At 39.1% G+C, this 18,552-nt stretch overlaps 1 protein-coding gene and 1 long non-coding RNA gene across 7 annotated transcripts in view; one reads left to right on the top strand and one right to left on the bottom strand.

Annotated features, from left to right (window-relative positions):
- Nucleotides 1–18,552, bottom strand: part of SNX13 (sorting nexin 13) — a 149,718-nt gene that overhangs the window by 108,557 nt on the left and 22,609 nt on the right. Inside the window, exon 1 of one of the 6 annotated variants that reach the window (XM_055347384.2) lies at nt 7,661–7,780. The exons of the other annotated variants lie outside the window; for them this stretch is intronic. The gene's annotated coding sequence lies outside the window, so the exon portion shown is untranslated. Of the gene's footprint in view, nt 1–7,660; nt 7,781–18,552 lie in introns of those variants that run through there. 6 annotated transcript variants of the gene reach the window in all.
- On the top strand, nt 812–7,330 carry LOC129523781 (uncharacterized). Its single transcript, XR_008667394.2, has 3 exons — nt 812–966; nt 3,188–3,241; nt 7,193–7,330. It is a non-coding gene; the product is annotated as an uncharacterized lncRNA (long non-coding RNA).

Below are 18,552 nucleotides of genomic sequence, written 5' to 3' on the forward strand. Positions count from 1 at the left end.
TCTTCAAGTTCACTCATTCCTTCTTCTGCTTGATCAATTCTGTTAAGAAATTCTGATGCATTCGTCAGTAGGCCAACTGCATTTTTCAACTCCAAGATTTGTGCTTGATTCTTTTTATTATTTTAATCTCTTTGTTAAATTTACCTGATAAGATTCTGAATTCCTTCTCTGTATTATCTTGAATTTTGTTGTACTTCCTCAAAACAACTATTTCGATTTTTCCACCCAAAAGGACACATATCTCTGTCTCCAGGATTGGTCTGTGGTGTCTTATTTAGTTCATTTGGTGAGGCCAATGTTTTTCCTGAATGGTCTTGATGCTTGTGGATGTTCACTGATGTCTGGACATTGAAGAGTTAGGCATTTATTGCAGTCTTTACAGTCTGGGCTTGTTTGTCCCAGTCCTTCTTGGGAAGGCTTTCCAGGTATTCAAAGGAACTTGGGTGTTGTGATCTATGTTTCTAGTAACTGTAGCCATATATACATTAGAGGCACCCTAAACCTACTAATGTTGTGGCTCTGAAAGACTTGTAGTGGTATTGCCTTTCTGGTCCTAAATAAGATGTGGAAGAATTATCTAAATTACCAGGCAGAAACTCTTGCTTTCTTCCCTTACATTCTCCCAAAGAGAGTCAGTCTCTCTGCTGAGTTGTGTGGAGCTGGGAGAGGGGTGACACAAGCAACCCTGTTGCTACCTCCACTGTGATGGCACTGGATCATACCTGAAGTCAACAAAGCACTGGGTCACACCCGAGGCCTGTGGTAACCATGGCCTGGCCACTGCCTATGTTCACTTGAAGCCCTAGGACTCTACAATCTGCAGGCAGTGAAGCCAGATAGGCTTGTGTCCTTCCCTTCAAGGTGGAGAGTTTCTCCCATTCCTGGGCAGGTCAAGAGATGCTTCTGGAAGCCAGGGTCTGGAGGTGGAAACCTCAGGAATCTACCTGCTGCTCTACTCTACTGCAGGTGGGCTAGCACCCAAGCCACAAGACGAAGTCCTTCCCATTCTTCCCTCCCCTTTCCACAAGTAGAGGAGTCTCTCCCTACAGCAAGCACAGTCCCCAGGCCCATGGCAAGTACTGCCTGGCTACCAATGTTCATTAAGGACCAAGGGCTCTTCTGTCAGCTGTGGTGAATGCTGCCAGGCCTGGGACTCTCCCTTCAGGGCAGTGGGCTCCCCTCTGGCTCAGGGTAGGTCATGAGATGCTATACAAGAGCCAAGGCCTAGAATCAGGGACCCCAGAGCCCACTTGGTGCTCTATTCCACTGTAACCAAGCTGGTATAGCTAAGGTGCAACACAAAGTCCCCTCACTCTTCCCTCTCCTTTTCTCAAACAGAAGAAGTCCCCCCGCATAGTTACCACAACTGGAAATGTACTAGGTCACATCTAAAGCCAGCATGTCTCTGAATCTCACCCAAGGCCCAGGGAAAGTACTGCCTGGGTACCTACCGCTACTGATTATTCAGGGCCCAAGGGCTCTTTAGTCAGCAGGCAATCAATCTTGCCCGGACTAGGTCCTTCCCTTCAAAGCAGTAGGTTCCCTTCTGGCCAAGGGTGTGTCTAGAAATGCTGTCTGGGAGGTAGGGCCTGGAACAGGGGCCTCAGGACTCTGCCTGGTGCCCTGTCCTACTGTGGCTAAGCTGGTATCCAAGTTGCAAGACAGAATCCTCTTCACTTTTCCCTCTCCTCTTCTCAAGCAGAGAGAAGGAGTCTTTCCCGGACCTGCACTACTTGGGGTGGGAGGAAGGGTGGTGCAAGTGCTCTCTTCGTCGCCCCAGCTGGTGTCTCACTGGGTGGTGTGGTAGCTCCAAACCCAGCACAGCACCAGGACTCGCCCAGGAATTGCACTCCTTGTGGCCTAGCCTGCCTTTCAAGTTTACTTAGGACCCCAGAGCACATTAGCCAGCAGTGGCAAGGGTTGCTGGACTCAGGTTCCAACCACTGGGATGGGCAATTCCCTCTGCCTAGGACTGGTCCAAATGCTTCATCCACAGGCTCTGGCTGGGTTCTGCCCAGTGGTGCTTTCCACTGTGACAGGGCAGCACTGAGTTCCAATGCAAAGTCCCATAATCACTGTGCTCTCCCTCCCCCAGGTGCAAAGATTTTCTCTCTGCACCACTCAGCTTCTGCCAGGGGATGAGGGAGGGGTGGCATTGACAATTCAATATTGTCCTTCCTACTGTCTTCAGTGCCTCTTGCAGCAATATGAAGTTAAAACCAGCTACTGTGATCAGTCCCTGATTTTTGGTTCTTATGAAGGTGCTTTATATGTGGATAGTTGTTCAATTTGTTGTTCCTGTGGAGAGGACAATCAGTGGAGGCTTCTATTTGGCCATCCTGCTCTGCATCCCCCAGTATTCTATTTTTTAACCAGTTGTTAGGACTAAACTGTATAAATGTTTTATTCTCTCTTATGTACAAATCATATCTTTCACAATTAAAGAAATTTTCAAAAAAGAGTCAAAATGAGTTGATATGGAGAAGATTCATGCACCAATTTGTCAACAAGGGGAAATACTTGATTTTTCTAAAAACTCAACTTTTCATATTCTAACAGGTGTTTTATTATTCATTTGAAAACAGTAGCAAAATCACCTAAACCAAAGTCCTATTCATTCATTCAACAACTATTCTGTGTATTTCTGCAATGTGCCAGGTGATAATTTAACAGTGAAAAAACAGTCATTACTGTCATGGTTTTTTTTTTTTTTTTTTTAGAAAAAAAAGATTCTTTCCTTAATTAAGCTTGAGAGAAATTTTTAAATTCCAGAGACTACAAATATTATGCTTTTCTAATCAAGCAAGTGCAGTGCTAATTTGCTTGGTAGTTAATCTATTACAACAGTTAACTTCAAATGTTAAACTGTTCATTGAAACATCAGAATAGCGAATTGTCCAAAAATCAAGTTATGTTATTCTAAGTGTTCTCATATGTATAACTGGCTGACATTATAATCTTATTAGTGAGATAAATTAGGAAAAACATTTGATCTAATGCCACATAAAAATAATTGGGTTCTAATTATTTCCTAAAATGATACAGGACAAAATTTAGGGTAATTTTCTTCTATATAAGAAACCTTTCACAAATTCAAACAAGTATTATCTCAAGAGTTGTCCTATAATGGAATCCAAGGAATACAGACAAATCTATATGACAGTGATTTACATTTTCTTTAATACAGGAGTCCCCAACCCCCAGGCTGCAGACCATTAGGAACTGGGCCGCACAGCAGGAGGTGAGCATGCCGCGAGCATTAGCACCTGAGCTCTGCCTCCTGTCAGAGCAGCAGCAGCATGAGATTCTCATAGGAACGTGAAACCTATTGTGAACTGTGCATGTGAGGGCTCTAGGTTGAGTATTCCTTATGATAATCTAACTAATGCCTGATGATCTGAGGTGGGAGAGTTTCATCTCGAAACCATCCCCTCCACCTCGCAGGCCATGGAAAAATTGTCTTCCATGAAACTGGGGGTCCCTGGTGCCACAGAGGTTGGGAACTGCTACTTTAATATAGTACCATTTTCTTTGCTAAATACAATAATCAACATTGATATATCCATGCTGACTGGTCCCAGAATCACTCACAACTGTGAATTGGAAGAAACTCTCAAGATCATCTACTGCAATACTTCTCAAACTTTAAGGATATTAAATACAGTTTCTTAAAATGCAGATTATGATCCAGTGTGTCTGGGATAGGGCCTATAGTTCTCTCATTTCTAACAAGCTACCAAAACTGTTTAGAAGGAAGGACAATTATATATTTATAATTTTCCCTAAATTAATCTCTAGGCCATAAAATCTTAGTCACAATTTTAAAATCTAAAATGCTGTGGAAATCATACACCTCAGAACAACTTAAGAAGCAGTAGAAGGCAGCAACATAGTACTCAATAACTACACACTTAGGAGTTAGGACTAGCTGAATTCAAATCTCACCTCTACCATTAGTTGTGTAACCACTACATGCCTTCATTTCCTCCCCTATGTCATGTGGTTACTGTGGGGAGTAAATGAGTTCACAGTCCAAGGTCAATTTTGGCTTAATCACTATTATTATGCAAAGTTAAACAATAAAAAAGTTTTTAAAAATTGCCCAAGGTCACACAGCTATAAGGGTAAGATCTGATACTAAACAAATCTTGACTCTTTAACCCATAAAATTTGTCAGCTGACAATTGTCTTAAAAGTCACAGAAAAAAATGTTAATATCATAAATGAATGCTTTTACCTAAATATTAATCAGCTTAATATGCCTCCCAAGAAAGTAGTCAGAAAACTACCTGCAATAAGTGAATATAATAAATTCCTGGTCTGAAAATCAATTTATCCATGTATCTTCTAAATACATAACGGAAAAAATTTGAGTTTCAAAGGGTGTCTACTTACTAGCATGCTTAGATAATCTACCTGTATTGGTTTGAACTCAGGGACACAAAAAAACATAAAAAATGACCTCAACTTCCATGATTCTGAAAATTAAGAAATGGCAATGCAAAAAATCACATATGCATCCTGACCAAAGAAAGGAAGTAGAAATAATTTATCTGGTGATATTTTCTGCCTATCAAGGCGTACTGACATTTATCTCATTTGATCCTAAAAAGATATTTATGATAGGAAAGGCAGCATAATATACTACTTAAGAGTCAGAAATCACGGATTCCAGATTGCCACTAACTTTCTGTATAACCTTTGCAAAATCACTAACCCTCTCTTTGATCCAGAATACCTATCAGCACCATGAAGGGGCTGAGTTGTGACATCATCTCTCAAGTCTAGTTGTAGCAGACTGGTTCATTAACTCTTCACAATCACACAACTAATTCAGTGCTTAATTTAGGCCTAGGTTATCAGTGCTTAATTCAGCTAATTCAGGTGCAGATTATCCTGGTTCATGTGGAGAGTGGGGGTTAAGTGGAAAATGCTGTTTTAGATCAGCTGTTTTATACCAGCTATCTCAGAACAGACTGTCAGAACTACCACAGAAAGGAACTTCGACTCTGAGATCGATCTCACTAGAATGGGGTCAACCACTCTCCAACTTATATTCACCTGGTATATTTAAATACATATGGCTTAAGGCTACCAAACAGGGCTAAGAATCTTACAGTTGATACTACTTCAGTGCCAACTTGAGTCATAGAAATTATATATATAGTTCAACAATAAAAATAAGTAGCCATAAGAAGAGTGGTCTTATAACAAGTACAGACTGTTTTCCTCCCACCTTATTCTATCTACAATAAGTTGGACGTTCTTCTCCAGGTAATTTCAATAGAATGTGCTCCTGATGTGGAACCCTGTCTCATTCAGCATCAAATAATAATGTAACCAAGGCCAAGTACACAGAAGCTGCTCATTAAGTATGAAAATTACTAACTAGACAAGTGAAATGAGGGAAGGAATGGAAAAAGGAGAGAAAAGGGGAGACCAAGGGAAGGGGGGAAAGGACAGTGAAAAGGCAAAGGATCTTAAAGTGTTCCTCCTCAGTCTCACCTGATGGCTTCAGATACAATGCTATATACTCCTATGATTAGTTTATAGTGCAGCAACATATGCGTGGCTATACAATTAAGAAAAAAATTAAATATGAAACTAAGTAATGAGCCTTAGTATTCTATTTTATGTGTGGGTATGAGTACATTTAATTTAAAAACTACTGTCCTCCAACCCAATTATTTTGGAGGCTTCATATTGATTCTATTGTTACTAGGTGGGTATGTGCTAGGCCTTAACGATACAAAGATGAATGAGGCAGTTTCTGCCCCTAATATGCTCAGAAGCTAAAAAGGTAAAATATACATAAATGTAGTAAATACCACAATAAAGAGATTCACAAAGTGTTTGGGGAATACAGAAAAGATAATGCCTTTAGAGCTTAAATATTTTTGGAACTCCTTTTAAATTGTCTTCAAAAGGCAGTTTTGCAGGTGAACAATAAAAATCAATCTCTTTTATTTACAATTACCCAATTCTTTCCACCAAAATAGTACTACCCAAAACCAGTTACTAACTTTATATGCTAAAGTTTTGGTAATTTCCAAAAACAAAAACTTGAAGTGAACAAATATTCACAAATGTTGAGGCTGCTCAACAGTGTACCCACAGGGAAAGTACTCTTTAAAACTCTTGATTCAACAGGAGAATATAAAATAACATTTGTTTAGTGAACCTAAGCCCAACGCTCAAGGCTATTTACACTTTTACAGATTTTGTCTGTTTAAAAAGATGGAGTCTCTCACTCTCTTCCAGACTGGAATGCAGTGGTGCCATCACAGCTTAATGCAGCCTCCAATTCTGAGACTCACAGGATCCTCCCACCTCAGCCTCCTGAGTAGCTGGGACTACCAGCATATACCACTTTACCCTGCTCTGGCATGTCTAAATATATATAAATATTTCATTTATAAATGATAATAAAGAAAGAATATGATTCTTACTCAACATATACTAGTTTGTGTGGGATAAATGCACTATTCAAGAGTTTCCAAAAAGTAATTTTAAAACCATATATAAATAATCACAAGTACAAGATGATTTTACAAAAGAGGGAGAACAACAGCTAGATGGCACTAGCCATGAATTATAATAAACTGATACATGGTTAGACTTATCAGTGCCCAAAAGAACAAATGAAAGAGAAAAAAAATGTAAAAGTCACAATTCATTCGACATTTAATAAAACATAGAAAAAACTATTTCCACATGATATTAAAATTAACTGCTTAGATTCATCTCATAGCTTTTATCATCCCTAACATTAGTATAAGGAAATAATAGATCAACAACTCTGGTATAGAAAACCTTAAGGGAAACTATAAATATATATAAAATATGTACCACACAATTTAAAAAAACCATTTGATCAAAATTTTAGTTGATATGGTAAATTCACACGTAGTTTATTTAGTTCCAACTATACTCCCACCTCAAAAAAAAAAAAAAATCACACCTCCTTTACTCAGGAGGCCTACTCCATAACTTCCTCTCATAATCTGATATGGCCAAAAGGTGGTTAGAGCAAGAATCAATGATCAAATTATAATATCTTGTGACACATTTTTCAATTATAATTTTTAACTGTAAGATCTAATTGTTATACAAGTGGAATTTATTTCCAGAGAAATCTGTTCCTAAAAGTGAACACACAAACTCAAGGAATCATAACTCTTTCTTTCCACAGGGTCAACCAATAGAAGAGCCAAAGGTCAGTTCCAATTACCTCCTTGATTTTTCTATAGAATAAATAGGAGACTTCCTGTAAAAATTCTTTAAACTGATTCAACAAAAATAAATAAATAAATAAAGATAATATAGTCAGCCCTAACAAATCATCCTGTGAGCTCATTTGGTGTATCAGGTGTTCGGATTTTGAAAGCCACAGGCTGACAGAAACATTTCCATTCATGTTGGTTATCTTCTTGGGGTGAAACACCAAGTATTTTTTGTATTGTGTTTATAATTTTGTACTAAAATATGCAGGACAAAATAATAGAAAAAAATCCTCCCTAAAAACCATTCCAGTTTCAAGTCCCAGAAACAACAAGACCTCAGCAAACAAGGAGCCAAAGGTGGCAATGATTGATTCACTGCCAGTACAGTCACTACAGATGGGTCTCAGCCCATCTGACTTATAACCTCTATTACTCACTCAATCTCTAAATCTTCTAAGCCCAGGGACTCAGTCTGTCTCCTTTTCCACTATAATTTTCTGTAGCTTCCAGTCAAGTTTTTTCTTTCATCCTAGTATGCAACAGAAACAAGTACATTTCAATACCTCAGAAGGTGATACTAGTTGCTCTTTGTTACAGAGAATGTAAGGATTGAGAAAGGGATCAGAAACTGACAATGTTTTACCTGACCAACAACAGCACTTTTAAAAATTCTGAGTAAGCATTTAAAAATCTGCAAAAAATCAGGATTTCTGGCTTTTCTTGAAAAACAGAAATATCTGGAATCAGGAATCGGTGGAATTGAACTCCTGCAAGGCAATAACTGGATAAAACTGAGTTGGCAGCAACATCGCCCCTGAAAATGAGCCATGAATGTTTTAGTACTGCTACAGCGCCACACTTGCTATAAGGTTTATCTGATGCTGAGTCCAAGACATGATATCTCAACATAATTTTACTGCCATTTTGATTAAAGTTGGGAAAGCATACAGGAAATAAAAGGGACCAAGAAAAACTAACACTACTTTGCAAGTATGCCCTTGATTACCTTTAAGCAGAAGAAAGCTTGCAATTCCCAGGGTTCTGTTTTTACCTTCTTATAGTCTTACTAGATATGCAATCCTTGAGTTTTCTAGTCCACCATTTATAACTACCCATATGTACTGTGACTTCCAGAACTGTGCCTCCAGCTCAGAAATATCTCCTGAGTTTCAGAAACTTATATTCAACTACATACTGAACGCTCCTACCTGAATTTGTCATAAAGATCATAAACTTATCATGTCCAAAATTAAATTCATTCAAGATCCCAAATGTTTCCTATATTCCTTTACTTTTTTAAAAGGAGGCATCAATACCTACCCAGTTACTGAGAAGAGAAATTCTAGAGTTGCCTTGGATTACCCTCCTGGAATTTTTCAGCCAATTAGCTATCAGGGCCTGCCTGACCATTTTATATCTTAAGTATCTTTTGAAACCTTCCCTTCCTCACAGCCAAAGCTTGACACAAAACCTTCATTATAGCTGCATGACTGTATCATTACTGCTTCTCCCTATATTCCATCCTCCTTACTGCCAAAATGACCTTTGAGAAAGATTCTAAAATACTTGGCTTTTCCATGATCATGACTTGCTCTCTTGCTTCTGTTCTCTAGGATGGATTACTTTTACTCCCTAGCAAACAATTCTATCAAGTTCCCCTCAAGAACCAGCTGAAATTGTTATCTCCCATGAAGCAAATCTTCCCTCATAAACACCTCACACTCTTCCCAAATATATTTTTCCTTGTATTCTCTGCTTCCACTGCACAATTTACAATTCTACAGTAGTTATTTATGCATATTTGCCTCTTCTAAAGTAGAAGCTTCTTTCATTCATTCACTAAACATTTACTGAAGTCTATCATGTGCCTAGGATAGTAAGGTTCTGCAATTTCAAAGGTAAATAAAGCATAGTTTTCCTGGAATCAAAAAGCTCACAGTTTTGTAGGAGACAACATACATATAATTACAAAACAATACAGTAAGTAAAATGACATATGCTTCAGTTATTACAAGACATTAGGAAGGAACATATCATCTGACTCAGCTAGAAAGGGTGGGGCGGGGGGGGGGGGTCAGTCAGAGGAAGCATCTTGGAAAAAGCGACACCTAAGATTAGTCTCCAAGAATTATAAGGATATAGCCAGGTGAAGAACAGAATAACTGATAAAGAGACCATAATATGAGTAGGCACTGAAGCAAGGAACGATGTTCTGTGTGTTAAAAGAAAACCCTTAAACAAACAAAAGACACGAAGAGACACTTTGCAAAAGAAACAGATGAAAAGCTCAACATCACTAATCATTAGAGAAATGCTAATCAAAAAAATAAATAAAAAAAAACATGAGATACCATCTCACGCCAGTCAGAATGCCGATTATTAAAATGTCAAGAAACAACAGATGCTAATGAGGTTGTGGAGAAAAAGGAATGCTTTACACTGTTGGTGGGAGTGTAAATTAGTTCAACCATGTGGAAGACAGTGTGGCAATTCCTCAAAGACTAGAGGCAGAAATACGACTTGACCCAGCAATCCCATTACTGGGTATATACCCAAAGGAATAGAAATCATTCTATTATAAAGATACATGAACATGTATGTTCACTACAGCACTATTCACAGTAGCAAAAATATGGATTCAACCCAAAAGCCCATCAACGATAGACTGGATAAAGAAAATGTGGTACATATACACCATGGAATACTATGCAGCCATAAAAAGGAACAAGAGACTAACAAGATTACATCCTTTGTAGGGACACGAATCAAGCTGGAAGCCATTATTCTCAGCAAACTAATGCAGGAACAAAAAAACCGAACACTGCATGTTCTCACTTGCAAGTAGAAGCTGAATGATGAGAACATATGGACACACAGATGGGAAAAATACACACTGGCACCTGTCTGGCAGGTGTGGATGGGAGGAGGGAGAGCAACAGGAAGAATAGCTAATGGTTGCTGGGCTTGATACCCAGGTGATGGGATGATCTGTGCAGCAAACCACCATGGCACACACTTACCTATGTAACAAACCTGCACATCCTGCACATGTACCCCTGAACTTAAAATAAAAGTTGAAAAAGAAGACATATTTGAATAGTATTTAACCTATCTTAAACCATTAACGTTTTCTACAAATCCATTGATCAAATATAATACAAGAAATTGTTTTAGTAAATATGTCACAGCAATACGATGGCCTCAAATTTAAGGAGACTCAAAACCGAGCCCTACAAACTGACTCCTAGAGCAAAGGTAGAAGACAGAGAGATCTGACCTGTACTTAAGTCAATTAAAACCTAACATAACTCCTTCAAAGTACCCAAGACTATTTCAGTGTTGCTATTTCTTATTGATTATTTTCCTTTTATTTTGTGCAATAAATAGACTGATATTTAATTAGACCTCCAAAGTCATTCCCGTAGGTTTTAGGAACATAAATATAATAAGGGAAAAGAAATTCACCTCAGTTTGAATGAAAGGAATAAAACAAAATACAATTCAATAAACCACTGGAAAAATAACAGATAAAACTGGTTGAAAAATCTGTTGCAAAAGATGTACCGAGAGTTCGTACCTCAAACAAAACGACTAATTTTTGGCTTTCTTTTTCAAGTCAGCATGATCTCAGCATGATGGAGGACAGGGAAGATAAAAACAAAATGGAGGTATGTACAATGGTGCTGCCACTGTGTAAAACAATCGGCAGTTTCTCAAAAAATTGAACACAGAATTATGATATGACTCAGCAATTCCACTCCTATGTACATACCCAAAATGATTAAAAACAGGTACTCAAACAGAAACACGTACACACGTGTTCACAGCAGCACTAATTACTATAGCCAAAAGGAGGAAATGCCCCAAATGTTTATCAGTGAATGAACAAATTGTGGTATCTACCTATAATTCAGCCATGAAAAGGAATAACGTACTAGTACATGCTATAATGTGAATGAGCTTAAAAAACTTATGTTAAATGAAAGAAGCCAGACACAAAGGCCACAGTTTGTGTGATTTCATTTATATAAAATATCCAGAATACATAAATCCATAGTAACAGAACTCAGATTGGTGACTGCCACGGGCTGGTGGGGAAGAGGAAAATGGCTTAATGGATACAGTCTTCTTTTTAGGGTGATAAAAATGTTCTGACACTAATTAGAGGTGGTGGTTGCACACCATGGTGAATGAACTCAATACCAATGAATCACTCATTTTTAAATGGCTAATTTTACATTATGTCAATGCTAACTCAACTTCCAAACGTTAAAAAACAAAACAAAACAAAACTGGGCCTGTTGTTAGAAGACACAATTTCTAGACCAGGTTCTAGGCTAGCTACTTTTTGTTGACCTCTCCAAGCCATGGTTTCTTCATCTGTACAACAGTTGAAAACACATGATATCCAAGGTCCCTCTCATTAACTGTATCTGTAGCACTGAATTTATAAAGAATTGTATCATATAGGAATGTATCTGAAAAACAAAGTGTGAAGTAGTAGTTAACGTTCTCAGCAACAGTTTTTCAGGAAAGTCATTAGAAAGCTAAACATAATTGCCGGGGCGCAGTGATTCATGCCTATAATCCCAGCACTTTGGGAGGCTAAGGCAGGCAGATCACTTGAGGTCAGGAGTTCAAGATCAGCCTGGCCAACATGGTGAAACCCCGCCTCTACCAAAAATACAAAAATTAGCCAGGTGTAGTGGTGTATGTCTGTAGTCCCAGCTGCTCTGGAGGCTAAGGCAGGAGAACTGCTTGAACCAGGAAGCAGAGATTGCAGTGAGCCAAGATCGCGCCACTGCACTCCAGCCAGGGCAACAGAGCGAGACTCTGTCTCAAAAAAAAAAAAAAGTTTAACACAATTGCTTCCCATAACGACTTTACTTAAAAATTGATGTAAGTATTAAAAGATAATGCAATGAAGGCAATGCTACAGGGAGTACAATATGTTATTAAGATTATTATCTTTTAGCGGTCAAACTATACTCAAGGATAGAAATCAGAGAATCAAAAATAAATAAGTAGATTTTTTTAAAAAGAGAGAGAGAATCTACACAAAAAGCCTGGACTAAATAAGTCTTGGGCATCTTCCCCAGCATCAGTTCTTTCAGGCTTTGAGAGATACTCAAGAGTATCACATAGTCTGAGGTCACTAAATGTTGGCACTCTATATTTGCAATTAGAGTCAATCCAGGCAGATTTTTTTCCCAAGATTGTGGATTAGAGGTTTTGAGTGTGCCTCAGCCACTTGGAATTAGCAAAATAGTGCATAAAGATCAACTCTGCAAGCTTTAATTCAAGAAAGAAAACAGGATTCACCAGAATGCAAAGAACACCCCAGAACCCAGGAAGAAGAAGGTGGGCAGGCAGCCCCAGGGACAGCATTTGGCTGAGAAAAGTAAGTGAAGCTCCAGTACATGAAAGGGACAGTCAGTATCCCTCTGTGACTCATCTTTCCACTAGGGATCTGTGCAACCCAGGCCATGGGAGAGTACCCTGTTTCTCCCAAACACTGACACTAAACTGGGAAAAGGCTGAGAGATTGAGACAGGAAAAGACACCAGGAAAAGCTGCAGGCATTTTCCCAGGCATGGGAATAAGAGGAAAATGCTTTTTTTTTTTGGAAATGGAGTCTCACTCTGTTGCCCAGATTGGAGTGCCGTGGCATGATCTCGACTCACTGCAACCTCCTGCCTCCCGGGTTCAAGTGATTCTCCTGCTTCAGCCTCCTGAGTAGCTGGGATTACAGGCACCCACCACCATGCCTGGCTAATTTCTGTATTTCTAGTAGAGACGGGGTTTACACCATGTTGGCCAGACTGGTCTTGAACTTCTGACCTCAAGTCATCCACCTGCCTTGGCCTCTCAAAGTGCTGGGATTACAGGCTTGAGCTACCATACCCAGCCAGAGGATGCCATTTCTAATCTGGGCTCATGCAAAGTAAGTCACTGTTTGGCAACCTGGCAGCAGCAGCCATTGCAGGCACTTTTGTCTCAGGCCAGAGACTGGAGCACTTGCCCTGGAGTGGGGAAAGGACCCTCACAGTCAGAATTGAGTGGCGAGTGTGGAAAGCACCCAAGCAGCAAGCACTGAAATTAGACTTTCCCATCACAGGACTGGAGCAGGAAGAGACTTGTGAAGCTGAGGTTTCTCCTAGGATGCAAGACTCGCAGCCAGGGACAGCTCTGCGACCTGAAACTGGTCTATGTGTGTCACTGCTGGGCACCCCAGTCTGCTTTCATGGACAGTTCAGGGAGAGTGTCTCACTAGTTCTGAGGAGCGGGAGGGAGGCAGACTCCACTCCCATGGAGATCTAACCCTTGGCATGGACTGCCCCTGAGGGAGAAGGGAGAGCACACCACCAAAACCCACCTTGGGTCAAAGGAAATACAAGAGTGGTGGCAGCCACAAAAGGAGGGACCACCAAAATCCGGGAATGAACTTGAAGAGGGGGTAATCTCTTAATCCCCACCACTCCCCAGTGCACTGTTGCAGAGACAGCAGTGGCTCTTCCCACTGGGGTCCAGGGAACGGGGGCTGAAAGAGGCCATTTCTTAGACTTCTCCAGAAGCTTCACCCTCACCAAAGGTGAGCACACCCTCACCAAAGGTGGAGCACTTTTCAGGCTTCTCCACTGCCTCCACCTCTGCTGAGGGTAAGCATGTGCAGAGTTAAGAGCCCACCTGCCAACTCTTAATCTTAAGTGCCACCTACTGGACTGCAGCCTAAATCATACCACCAAACAAAAATATGTTGCTACAATAAACAATATCTGACAAAACCACCATATGAATTTATCTGCAACCAAGGAACCCATACGGAGCCTTGGCCCTCTGAAAGCACCCAGAAACAAAGCCAACTGATCACATGCAACATACATCAGTCATACCCTCAAGGGAAAACAGAATTTAAAAATCAAAAAGCCCGAGCCAAACAATAGCAAATTAACAAAAAAAAAAAAAAAAAGAAGAAGCATCGGCTCCCTCAGATGAGAAGGAACCAGCACAAGAACTCCGACAATACAAAAGCCAGAGTGTTTTGTCACATCCAAAGGATCACACTAGCTCCCTAGCAATGGATCCTAACCAGAATGAAATATCTGAAATGACAGTATAAAATTCAGAATATATATGGAGCAAAGAAACTCAATGAGATCCAAGAGAAAGATGAAATCCAACACAAAGAAGCCAGAAAAACAATCCAATTCAAAAGATGACATAGCTGTACTAAGAAAGAACCAAACAGAACGTCTGGAATTGAAAAATTTCAAAATACAGTTGGAAGCCTTAGGAATAGACTAGACCAAACAGAAGAAAGAGTTTCAAAGTTCAAAGGCCAATCCTTCAAATCCACCCAGTCAGACAAAAGAAAAAAGAATTTAAGGAAATGGGAGAAAAAAAAAAGACTTCAAGAAATACAGGATTATGTAATGCAATCAAACCTATGGCTTATTGGCATTCTTGAAAAAGATGAAAGTACGCAACTTGGAAAACACATTTGAGGAAATAATTCGGGAAAATTTCACCAATCTGTCTATAGAGATCAACATACCGATACCAAAAAATTCCAGAGAAATCCTGCAAGATACTGTACAAGATGACAATCTGCAAGACACACAGTAATCAGACCATCCAAAATAGAAAAAATCTTCAAGGCAGCTAGAGAAAAGAGCCATATTACCTATAAAGGCAAACCCATCAAACTAACAGCGGACTTCTCAGCAGAAATTTTACAAGCCAGAAGAGACAGGGGGCCCATTTTAAGCATTCTTAAAGAAAAGAAATGCCAGCCAAAAATGTCATATCCCACCAAACTAAGCTTCATAAGTGAACAAGAAATAAAGTCCTTCCCAGACAGTCACTAAAGAAATTTGCCACCATGAGACTGGCCCTACAAGAGAAGCTTAAGGGGGTTTTAAACATGAAAACAAAATAACAATACTTGCTGTCACAAAAGCACACGTAAGCACATGGTCTCCAGACCCCATAAAACAACTAACAATCAAGATTATAAAGCCAACTAGCTAACAACACTATGGCAGGAACAAAACCTCACATATCAGTATTACCCTTGAATGTAAATGGAATAAACACTCCACTTAAAAGACACAGAATGGCAATTGGGCAAACAAAGACCCATTCTTTTACTACCTTTAAGAGACTCATCTCACATGTAATGACACCCATAGGCTCAAAGTAAATGGTTGAAGAAGGATCTATCACACAAATGGAAAACAAAAAAGACAGAGGGATTGCTATTCTTGTATCAAATAAAACAAACTTTAAACCAAAAACACTAAAAAAGGACAAAGAAGAGCATTATATTATGATAAAGGTTCATCAACAGGAAGATGTAACTGTCCTAAATATACACACACCCAACATTGGAGCACCCAGATTTATAAAATTACTACTGTTAGGGACAAGCTGCCCCAGGACCCCCGCCCCTCTATGCAGCTGACCCTTACCCTGAATACTCTGCAGCTGCATTCCTGAACCCTTACCTAGGCGCCACAGCAAGGTCACCAGACTTGCTGAGCAAAACCCTGATTACAGCCCCCTGGGCGGCACTGGGGAGGTCACAAGAAACGTGGATAAACCTAAGTTACACCCTCTTGTAAATTCCTATATTGTAAGCCCGTCAATGATAAGTGGTAAAGTCAACCAACAAACAACCCCAGGGTCTCTCTCCCCCATATAAACCCCACACTTTTTAAGATCAGGGCTGCCTCCTCTGACTGTGGTGGAGCAGCCCAACAGGTGAAGGAACTTACTCACCTGACCTTGGAGGTGTGTCTCTGTCTGTCTGTCTGTCTGTCTCTCTCTCTCGTCCTTTCTTTCAGCTAACCTACAACTACTACACCTAAAACAAGACTTAGACAGTCACACAATAATAGGGACTTCAACATCCAACTGACAACATAAGATAGATCAACAAGGCAGAAAACTAACCAAAAAATCCTTAAGTTAATTTGACACTTGACCAATTGGACCTAAGAGACATCTACAGGACACTTAACCCAATGACTGCAGAGTACACATTCTTCTCATCTGCACACAGAACATACTCTAAGACTGTCCACATTGCTCTGCCACAAAGCAAGTTTCAACAAATTCAAAACAACTGAAATCATACCAAGTATCTTCTCAGACTACAGTGGAATAAAAATAGAAATTAATACCAAGATGACTCTCAAAACCACAAAAAATACATGGAAACTAAACATCCTGCTCCTGAATGACTTTTGGGTAAACAATAAAACTATGACAGAAAACAAAATCATTTGTTAAAAAATGAAAACAGGCCAAAACCTCTGGGTTGTGACTAACACAGTGTTAAGAGGACTTGACAGCACTAAACGTCTACACCAAGGAGACAGACAGACGTCCAATTAACAACCTCACCTCGCACCTAAAAAAACTAGAAAAACAAAAACAAACTCCAAAAACGAGCAGAAGAATAAACTCATAAACTAGAAGAAGAAAGCAAATAACTAAAATCACAGCAAAACTCAATGAAATTGAAAGCCAAAAAACATACAAAGGATCAACAAAGTCAAAAGTTGGTTATTTCAAAGGATAAATAAGACTGACGGATCATTAGCTAGCTAAGCAAAGAAAAAGAAGATTCACAAATAACCACAATCAGCCATGAGAAAGGTGACATTACAAGCAACCTAAGAGAAATACAAAAGATCCTCAGACTACTATAAACATCTGTATGCACACAAACAAAAAAATCTAGAGGAAATGGAAATATTCCTGGAAACTCACAAACTCCCAAAATTGAACCAGGAAAAAATGGAAACCCTGAACAGATCGATAACAAGTTCCAAAATTGAATCAGTAACAAAAGAAGAACGTATCAACCAAAAAAAAAACCCTGTACCAGATGGATTCACAGCCAAATTCTACCAGATATACAAAGAAGAGTTAGTAACAATCCTACTGAAACTATTCTCAAAAAATCTAGGAGGAGGGATTCCTCCCTAACTCATTCTACAAAACCAGAATCATCCTGATAGCAATTTCTGGCAAAGACACAACAAAAAAGGAAAACTATAGGCCAATATCCCTTATGAACACAGATGCAAAAATCCTCAACAAAATACTAGCAAACTGAACCCAACAACATATGAAAAAGAAAATTCACCTCCATCAAGTGGGCTTTATTCTTGGCATGCAAGGATGGTTCAACATATGCAAATCAATAAATGTGATTCACCACATAAACAGCATTAAAAACAAAAACCATATATGATCACCTCAATATATTCAGAAAAAGCATTCAGTAAAATCCAACATCTCTTCAAGATAAAAAACCTTCACAAACTAGGCATCAAAGGATCATACCTCAAAATAGTAAGAGCCATCTATGACACACCCACAGCCAACATCATCATAAATGGGCAAAAGCTGGAAGCATTCCCCTAAGAACTGGAGCAAAACAAGGATGTCCACTCTTGCCACTCCTATTTAACATAGTACCAGAAGTCTTAGAGCAATCCGCCAAGGAAAAGAAATAAAAAGCATCCAAATAGAAAAAGAAGAAGTCAAATAATTTCCCTTTGCTGACAATATGATTCTATACCTAGAAAACTCTAAAGATTCTGCCAAAAGACTCCTAGACCCGATATACAACTTCAGTAAAGTTTCAGGATACAAAAATCAATATTATTTCTATAGACCAATAACATTCAAGCCAAAAACCAAATCAAGAACACAATCCCATTTGCAATAGCAATAAAAAGAATAAAATACCTAGGAATACAGCTAATCAAGGAAGTGAACGACCTCTACAAACAGAACTATAAAACACAGCAGAAATATGTTACAGAAGACACAAACAGGAAAAAAAAAAAATCCATGGTCATGGAATAGAAGAATCAATACTGTTAAAATGGCCATAGTGCCCAAAGCAATCTACAGATTCAATGCAATTCCTATCAAAGTGTCAACATCATTTTTCACAGAGTTAGAAGAAACTATTCTAAAATTCATATGAACTACAAAAGAGCCTGAATAGCCAAAGCAATCCTAAGCAAAAGAAAATAGGTATCACATTACCTGACTTAAAACTATACAAGGCTACAACAATCAAAACACCATGTACTGGTATGAAAACAGACACACAGACCAGAATAGAGAACCCAGAAATAAAGCCACACACCTACAACCAACTGACCTTCAACAACGTCGACAAAAATAAACAATGGGGAAAGGACCTCCTAGTCAATAAACAGTGCTGGGAAAACTGGCTAACCACATACAAAAGAAACTGGACTACCTCTCACCATGTATAAAAACTAACTCAAAATGAATTAAA

Source organism: Gorilla gorilla, chromosome 6 (assembly GCF_029281585.2).
Source record: "Gorilla gorilla gorilla isolate KB3781 chromosome 6, NHGRI_mGorGor1-v2.1_pri, whole genome shotgun sequence".
NCBI classification, from domain to species: Eukaryota; Metazoa; Chordata; class Mammalia; order Primates; family Hominidae; genus Gorilla; species Gorilla gorilla.